At 39.7% G+C, this 8,549-nt stretch overlaps 1 long non-coding RNA gene across 1 annotated transcript in view; it reads left to right on the top strand.

The window, feature by feature from the left end:
- Positions 1-3,014, top strand: part of LOC122562455 — a 5,525-nt gene extending 2,511 nt beyond the window's left edge. The window contains exons 2-3 of the long non-coding RNA XR_006315308.1: positions 911-988; positions 1,837-3,014. This is a non-coding gene — a long non-coding RNA (uncharacterized LOC122562455). The remainder of the gene's footprint in view (positions 1-910; positions 989-1,836) is intronic.
- Positions 3,015-8,549: the final 5,535 nt, after the last annotated feature.

Below are 8,549 nucleotides of genomic sequence, written 5' to 3' on the forward strand. Positions count from 1 at the left end.
GGGGGCAGTAGGAGGAGGTGTCCGCGAGCTGGCAATTAGCCTCAGCGGTGTAAAGGTCAGTGCGCCAAACTACTACCGCGCCTCCCTTGTCTGCTGGTTTGATAGTGAGGTTGGGGTTGGAACGGAGGGAGTGGAGGGCTGCACGTTCTGAGGGTGAGAGGTTGGAGTGGGTGAGAGGGGTGGAGAAGTTGAGGTGGTTAATGTCGCGGCGGCAGTTGGCTATGAAGATGATCGAGGGCAGGTAAGAGGCCAGCACAGGGTGTCCAGGTGGATGGGGTGTGTTGGAGGCGGGTGATCGAGGGCAGGTAAGAGGCCAGTTGTAGAGGTTAGGCCCTGGAAGGAGCTGAAAATAGGGATGAGAATTTTACAATCAAGAAGTTGCTTAACCAGGCCTTTGGAGGTCAGAGAGGGCAGGGGTGAAGTAACTTGGCAGGAGTAAGGTCACAGGCAGCAGAGTTTTAGTAATCCTCAAGTGGCTAGAGGGGCGTGTTGGAATAACCATATCAAGGTGTAATAAACAACCTCTCTTCTTTAAGTTTCTAGACAAGGACATTTACAATGCTTTTTGTTTCTGTATGAAACCGACATTTCCAAATCACTGAAAGAGGAAATGTATCAAAGTTTCTCCCTAAGGTATTTTCCTGATAAATTCCCGACTCAGACTTACAAATCACTTCACTATAGCAACCACACTTATCTTATGCAACAGGGTTGTGATTTTCAATTCATGAGCATTGTTTTACAATAATATAAAGTGCAATGTTTTCAGTGCTTGCTGGAGCATTTTGTTCCTTCCAGAAGGCCTAAACATTAAATTGGAAAGCTGCTACTTTGTAGTTGTGCTTTTTTTCACTACTTCTCTTTTTTTTAATGTGCTGATGATTCGTAATTATGATTGTTCTCTTTCTAGTTCCAAGAACAGGGATTCTAATGTGGATCATGTACCTAAGAAATGCTGGATCTACTCTATCCCTATGGATTGTATTAGGTGAGGTTCAGACAGAATATGTGAGCTGGGATCAAATGGCTGTATGTACACTGCCTGAAGACATAACATTAAAAACTAACATTCCTGTTTTTGAATCTTTTCATGGCTTTATCTTTCCCTTAAAGGAGTCAGAGATAGTATATTTTGAATGAGATTTCCAAAGCCCTGTCTGTCTCTCTGTTCCTCTTTCTACTGAATCATATTTTCAAATATCTCCATAGTCTCACCCCTACCTATATCTTTAACCTTTATCCCCCACTCCCCAGCTCACTCAGATCCCAGTACTTCTCTAATTCTGGTCTCTTGTATATCTCTAATTCTCAACATCATTCAGCAACTGTGGGGGAGTCCAGAACTAAAGGGCATAGGTTTGAGTGAGAGGGGAAAAATTTTGAAGGGTCCTAAGGGGCAACGTGTTCACGCAGAGGGTGGTGCATGTATGGAATGAGTTGCCAGAATAAGTGGTGGAAACTGGTACAATCACAACATTTAAAAGGCATCTAGATGTGTATATGAATAGGAAAGGTTTATGGGCCAAATGTTGGCAAATGGGAGTAGATTAATTTAGGATATCTGGTCGGCATGGATAAATTGGACCAAAGAGTCTGTTTCCATACTGTGCATCTCTATGACTCTATAACTGTGCTTCCAGTTGCGAAAGCATGAATCTCTGGAATTCCCTCCATAAAGCACTCTGTTTTCCTTGCCTCCTGAAGACACCCCTTAACACTTACCTCTTTAACCAAGATTTTGGTAAATTTAATGTCTGGGTTGTGTAGGGCCAGGTTTGTCAAAAACTTGGCAATTTGTGGCAGAGTAATCAACAAACATTGATTTTTTTTCTCTAGAGATCCTGGATTGGTTCAATATCCGGTTTAAGGATGCCAGCAGGCCCATGAAGGTGGAGGACCAAAAGGAGGTCCTCCCATACTGAAGAAGCTGCAGACTGAATCTAAGGGACACCATCTTGCTGTGCCTATGGTATTTGTGTGTAGATGGAGAGCGGTCACCAATCCTCTCTCTTTGACTGGGTCTAAGAGCCTATTTGATTTACAACCACTAATGAGTCTAAACAAGAAGAGGCTCTTGTCTTAAGGTGATGATAATTAGGTACAAGTTACGTTAGCTAATTAGATATTGTCACTAAGATCACTGGTGACATAGATGACACATCTGTCCTCTTCGAAATCCAGAGCTATTCTTCCAATGTCTCCACTCAAGTCTGTATGATATTATCAGATTAGGTAGAGTTAATAGCTAAATGCTATTTTCCATACAAACCCTTCCAAAATGTTTACCTTTATACAACATATCCTCAAGGTTTCATTTTCCTTGTTATTAACATTTGTACACAAATAAATATATGATTTCAGAAAATCAGGCTGCCTAGAGGTTTTACAATTCTTTCAGAGCGTTTTCACTTCAAATATTGGAAGATTGGTAGGCCTTTGCCTTCAGGGCTTCTGACCTTGACTCTGTCTTGACCCTGTGTGGTCTATGAACTGTCTTTCCACTGGAGGATGTTTTATCTCTTTGATGTCCTTCTCACAGGATTTTGTTCCTGTTAACCTGGTGTTTGTTTATTCCCTTTTCTGGAGGACCCTATTGTCATGAATTTTGTTAAGCAATTCTTCCCTGCTGATTGCCCCATGGGCATCTTTAATCCTGTGAATTTCAATCATGGAAGACAGCTGCTTCATGGAAACACATCCTTTCTTCTTTGCAGACCCACAGATTTTGGAATTAGGTAATTTGTTTTTATTGATCATTTCCTCAATCTTTTTTTTAAATACTCTTTGGGGGATGTGGGCATCGCTGACTTGCCAGCATTCATTGTCCATCCCAACTCGCTCTTGAGAAGGTTTTAGTGAACTACTTTCTAGATTTGCTGCAGTCCACCTACTGTGAGGTGACCCACAATACCATTAGAGAGGAAATTGCAGGATTTTGATCCAGCAACAGTGACGGAATGGTCCTTCGAGATGGAAGTGGTCGTGGTCTGCTTTCTGTGCAATAATAGGCAGGTCATTCTTCATTTTTTGCAAGCAACTTTTTATTCTCAATCTACTGATGGATCTGTGTAAACCTGTTCTTTCAACTGGTTGATTAAATTGGAAGTCTTCATCCACCTTCTATGTGTAATGTATTGGTGCACCAGACATTTTCCCATCCTCAGCCATGATACAGGAGGATTCTATTTACTTGGAATCATCTCTGTTGCTGGGTCTGATAATTCTGCTTATCAGATAAAGAATTGACATGTTCATCTTGAATATATGTCATTTATCCAAACCTCTCATAAGATGTTGCACAGACTGTTTTATTGTCTACAAAATTTCACCTAATGATTCCTCAATGAACTGAAGTGGGTTGTACTGCTCATTGTTGCTGTTAGTATTTGCTGCAACTCACATACTCCACTGATTTCTGAATTTCATCCAAATGATACGAATGGAAAACATGTTGATGAATCGTGCAGTTACAAATTTCCTTCCCACTGACAGTATGATACAGTACTTCTATGCCAAGATAGACAATGTCAACAAATCCTTTCTTCTTTTTGGGTTCTGCCATGAGTCTAGGAAGCCTAATGAAATCATTTATGAATTGCCCCTGAATCAGTTGTTCTCTGATTGACCTCTCTTTGGTATAACCTGACCTGATCTCTGTCTCTTGAAATTAGTTGAACACCTTCTGTTACCTCAAGGATGTTCAGATCAAGATATGTGTGCAGTATCAAAAGTGAGAAGTATTGATTGTAAATCATGTATTCATTTTTAAGTTTGTTACGCAATTCCTGTTCCTTGTAGCACACTTCTAATCTTGACATCTGGACCATATAGTTTCATTTCTATAATTTCTGCTTCTTCAGCCATGGTTTTTCTCATAAGATAGTGGCAATCACCTTCATATCAAGCTGAAAATTAATAAGATACCTATTGACATAAATAGATTCCATCAATCTCAAATCGTCTTTGGGACTGTTACTGGACAAATAATCTGGAACTCCATGCTAATGTTTGGGGAGCTTGGGTTCATAACTATCCTGGCAGATTGTGAAATTTGTATTCAATTAAAATCTTGAATAAATAAAACTGATCTAATGGTGACCATATACCAAAACCCATTTGGTTCACTAATGCTCAATATAGAAGGAAATCCGTATCTGGTCTAGTTTGGTCTACATGGGATTCCAGGCGCACAATGTGGTGACTTTTTAAACTCTGGGCAATTAGGATGGGCAATAAATGCTGACTTGCCAGCAAATCCCACATCCTATGAATGATATTTTTTTTAAATCCCAAAATATTTGAAGGATAGCAGAGAAACCTTCCTGGTATACTGGCTAATATTCAACTCTTGACAGAACAGTCAAAAGTTATCTATTTATTGTTTGTGGGAATTGAATAAATTGCATGATACCAATTTCAATTGTACTCATAGGTTATGAAATGTTTTAGGATGTCCTAATGAAAATAGCGCTATATAAATGCAATTTGATCTATTTTCTTTTCATCTTTTTGAAGCTGGGAAATAAAATCCAGTTTTCAATTGCATTTTAAAGGAAATAAATCCAGCATTTTAAATGTTGCTTTCTTCTTCATCTAATTTTGGATTCAAGTTTGTCACCAAATCATCTGACCACAAACAGAAAAGTAAAGTATTCAAATGGCTCAGCATGGATTGCAATCTTTCTGGTCTTAATATTCAGGGTCATACAGAGTAACTGGGGACCTTTGCTATAGATTCTTTTGTAAAATAGTTTCAATCCAAATACTTACAATGTTCTGAAAATGAATATTTTGCTTTGGTGAGCTTCTTTCAGCCACAGCAAACATGCAACAATAAATATTTTCATTATGTACAATGTTCACTGTAATTTTTATATAATTTGAGAAATTTGTGTTCAATGGCATGGTCCATGGCACAGATCAACACTAAGATTGATAAGAGGAGGAGAAGTATATCTAGGGGATATAGATTTAACAGAAGTGGCAAAGTATGCCTTGGGAGGGGAGCAGAAATTACGAAGGGCACTTTTGATTTTTCCGTGAGTTGCTTTGATTTGGAATGGACCACCTGAAAAGGTGATGGATGCAGATCTAATATTCACTTGCCGTTTGAAAGTTATTATGCACTACAAAGAAAACTATGTAATAAGACAAGGGAGGTGGGATTTGCCCCTCTCCTACCTATCATTTTACAATATACATGTCTATAAAAAAGTGTGGATCCCTCTTATATTTGGTGCCCTCTCTGAATGTACTGTCTCTCTTCACCTCTCTAATTTTCTTTTTTACCTTCCTTCTGCACTTTCTTTATTCAGCCATGTTCTTAATTATGAACATGACATATATCTTATGCATCCTTTTGTCTGCTTCATTTTATCCCTATTCTTGTCATACAGGGAGCTCGGGCCTTGCTTTTCCTACTTATCTCTATTTACTGGGAATATACCTTGACTGTACCTGAACCATCTCTTCATTAGAGTCAGTCCATTACAGTTCCACCTCCCATTGTTTGTTTCCAATTCACCTGGGCCAGATCAGTTTTTAACTCACTGAAATTAACCCTCCTGTAACTAAGTATTTTTGTTCTCTATTTCTCCCTGTCTTTTTCTATAGTTAATTCAGAATTTGCAACATTTAGCATTCTGCTTGCCAGTTTTTTATCCAACTCCCTAAAAACTTGCTGCAGAAACTCATGCCTTTTAAACCTTGGTGTTGGTTATTGATGTTCACTCTACCCCTCAAAGTGCCCTGTAGTCACTTAGTGACTTCCTTGCTCCTGGTACCAGGGAGGCAGCATATATTCCCAAACACAGTGACGACAGAAACAGCTGTGTGTTCTTGTAATTATAGCATCTACTAAAAATTGCTTTCCTAATCTTTTTCCTGCTCAGCTGTATAGTCAAATCACCTGTGGTGCCTTAGACTTATTTCTGGCCTATACTGTCCAATGGAAACAGCACTCCAACCAGTATAAAGAACTCAATACTATTTAGAATGTGAGATGCACTCAGGAGATTACTGCACTACCTGTCTGGTCTTCATTGACTGGTGGACACCCATTTCCTCTCTACCGGCATACCCTTAAGTTGTTCGGTGACCAAATCTAAAACTTCAGGCTTCCAAATGCAGCATGCCTATTCCAGCTCTAAAACACAGAGTTCAAACTGTTTCAGCTAATAACCCTTGGAGCATATGTAGTGCACAGGAAAGGAAAATGCCTGGGAGTTCCCACCTGGAACAGGATGTGGACTCCACCAGACACAGACGTGTTTGGTTAAAACCTTGAAGGGGTTATGTGAAGCTGAGAAAGTCCAAACCCAATTATATGATGAATCCAGGAAGAGCTATCAGATTCTCAAAATGTGGAATTGAAATCCCAGTTAAATTAAGCTCGATGGATGTGAGATAGAAGGAAGTTCTTTCTAGTTCCAGGAAGGTTTATAGGATTAATTGGATTGCATCTTATCATATGTTTCAAGATCTTTAAACTGGTATTACGTGCAAATAGTATAGTTTATTCAATCTTCATTTATTTTGTTTAATAAACTTCTGTTTTATTGCTAAACCCAAATCTGCAGTATTGCGTGTTTGTGTTACTGAGAAAGACCAGCCCATTAAAACAAGTATAATGATCTATCAAGCCAGATTTCAGTCTGGGATCTGACTTGTCCCGTAATAACACAGGGACTTCTGAGACAGGGATGGCTTTTCAGTATTGAAAAATGGCAAATCTTACAACAGAATAATTTTTTGGAAAACAGTTGGATTATTTTGCTTTCAGTTTTAGTCCTTCTCTCTTGAAAGTGATTAGACATACAGGCATGTGCCAAGCCAGCTGCTGTTCTCCACAAACATAGATTTTTCACAAACAGAAATAGCACTGTGGCTGATTTTGCTGCCATCCAGAACAGATATATTACCCCAACTGTAACTCAGCCAGATCTGTTCTGAAGTTGAGATTCATGGCATCTCTTCATGGTGCCCGATCTCTGATTGCTTGCTCTGTTTGAATACTAAGTAAGAATAGAATGAGGCCGCAAATGTAGGTCAATACTGACAGCTTTGACCAAGTGATGAAGAGTGGCCAGCTGAAGTTATGAGTTCCAGAAATGTAGGTTGAGGGTGTGGGGACAGGAAGGGGAAGGAAATTGGGGCAGTGGGGCACTCTACCACACAGCACTCATCAACAAAGTGCAACATAAGAAGAAAAAAAGGCAACATGTAGAAAATAACACAAGAGAATGTATTAAAAAGAGAGAAAAAAATTGGACTCTTGGGCTTCTTAGAGACACTTCTGCTAAACGGAAGAATAACTTTTTCCCTCCTTGACTGCAATGTGCAGTGCAATTAAGGAGGATGTTTCAGATGATGAATAGGAAACACTTTGCCACAAAAATATATGCAAATAGCAGAGATATGCAATTACCAGGCATTAAGTGCAATCTACAGAGATGTAACATAAATTGTTTAACATTAGCAATCCACCACTATTGCAGCATTTCAGACCTTAATAAACCTTCCAGACTTTAATGAACTCTGTAACAAATTAGTTTTTCATTCCCTGCACCCCAATTGCTCATCATATTCATAATTCACATTCATAATTCAAATGTTATTTCCTACATCTGCTGCTGATTGCATTAGGTTTCACTAAAATTAGATGATGTTCTGGCTGCAATTAGTCTCAACCCAGGACCTGACCTGCAATACCAGCAAAACGCAGTGGGTGCCATTTTCAGATTCTGATATGGTATGTAATTATCAGCCATTTTCTTGGCATTTTGTGTTGAAAGTCTGAAATGATCTGCCTTTATTAATCATACACAGACAAACACGCAGAGCTGTCTCAAGCTGATAGTTGTGAGGAATGTTAATTCTTAATTACACTTCAAGTACAGACACAGGCTGCATTTTGATGCAAACGAGAGAAAGAAACATCTCATTAAGATAACGGCTCAAGTCTAAGCAGCTCCTGTGGAATTTGGAGCTGAATATCCCACATTCAAATTCAAGGCCAATCTGGGACATACCTCTGCCCCTGACCATCCCATTTCCCCCACCCTTTTCCTTCAAGCTGAGGGGGGTGTCAGTAGCCCACTGACCTTTTGTTTACAGGACTTGGCCGTTCTGTATGCCTGATAATGGGTAGAATTTGGCGCTGCTGCTGGGAGTGAGAAGCTAGGCACGTGTGGGAATTTAATTGTACAGGAGACCAAACCTCCACTTCCCGATGACAGGGTGATACTCAGGAATCAAACTCTCTGAACTTTAAAGGCAGGTTGTGTTTCCCAATGGCAAGAATCTGGAAGACCTTTTGTACACATTTGCTTGTCACACATGCTCATGGGAAAGCCATCTCACCAGGTATAGTTTACTCTTCCCAATGACATGATCCACACAGCAAGCAATATGTGGTATCAGATTTACAACTGCATTTTGGTGGTGTGCAGCAGATGAGCTGATCAACTGGCTGGAGCTGGATTGAGTAGCCACTGTCTTGTTACCAGCCCCACCCACCTGCCTCAGAGAGAAAGTATAGGGGCTGGGAA

This window comes from Chiloscyllium plagiosum, chromosome 25 (genome assembly GCF_004010195.1).
Source record: "Chiloscyllium plagiosum isolate BGI_BamShark_2017 chromosome 25, ASM401019v2, whole genome shotgun sequence".
Taxonomy (NCBI): domain Eukaryota; kingdom Metazoa; phylum Chordata; class Chondrichthyes; order Orectolobiformes; family Hemiscylliidae; genus Chiloscyllium; species Chiloscyllium plagiosum.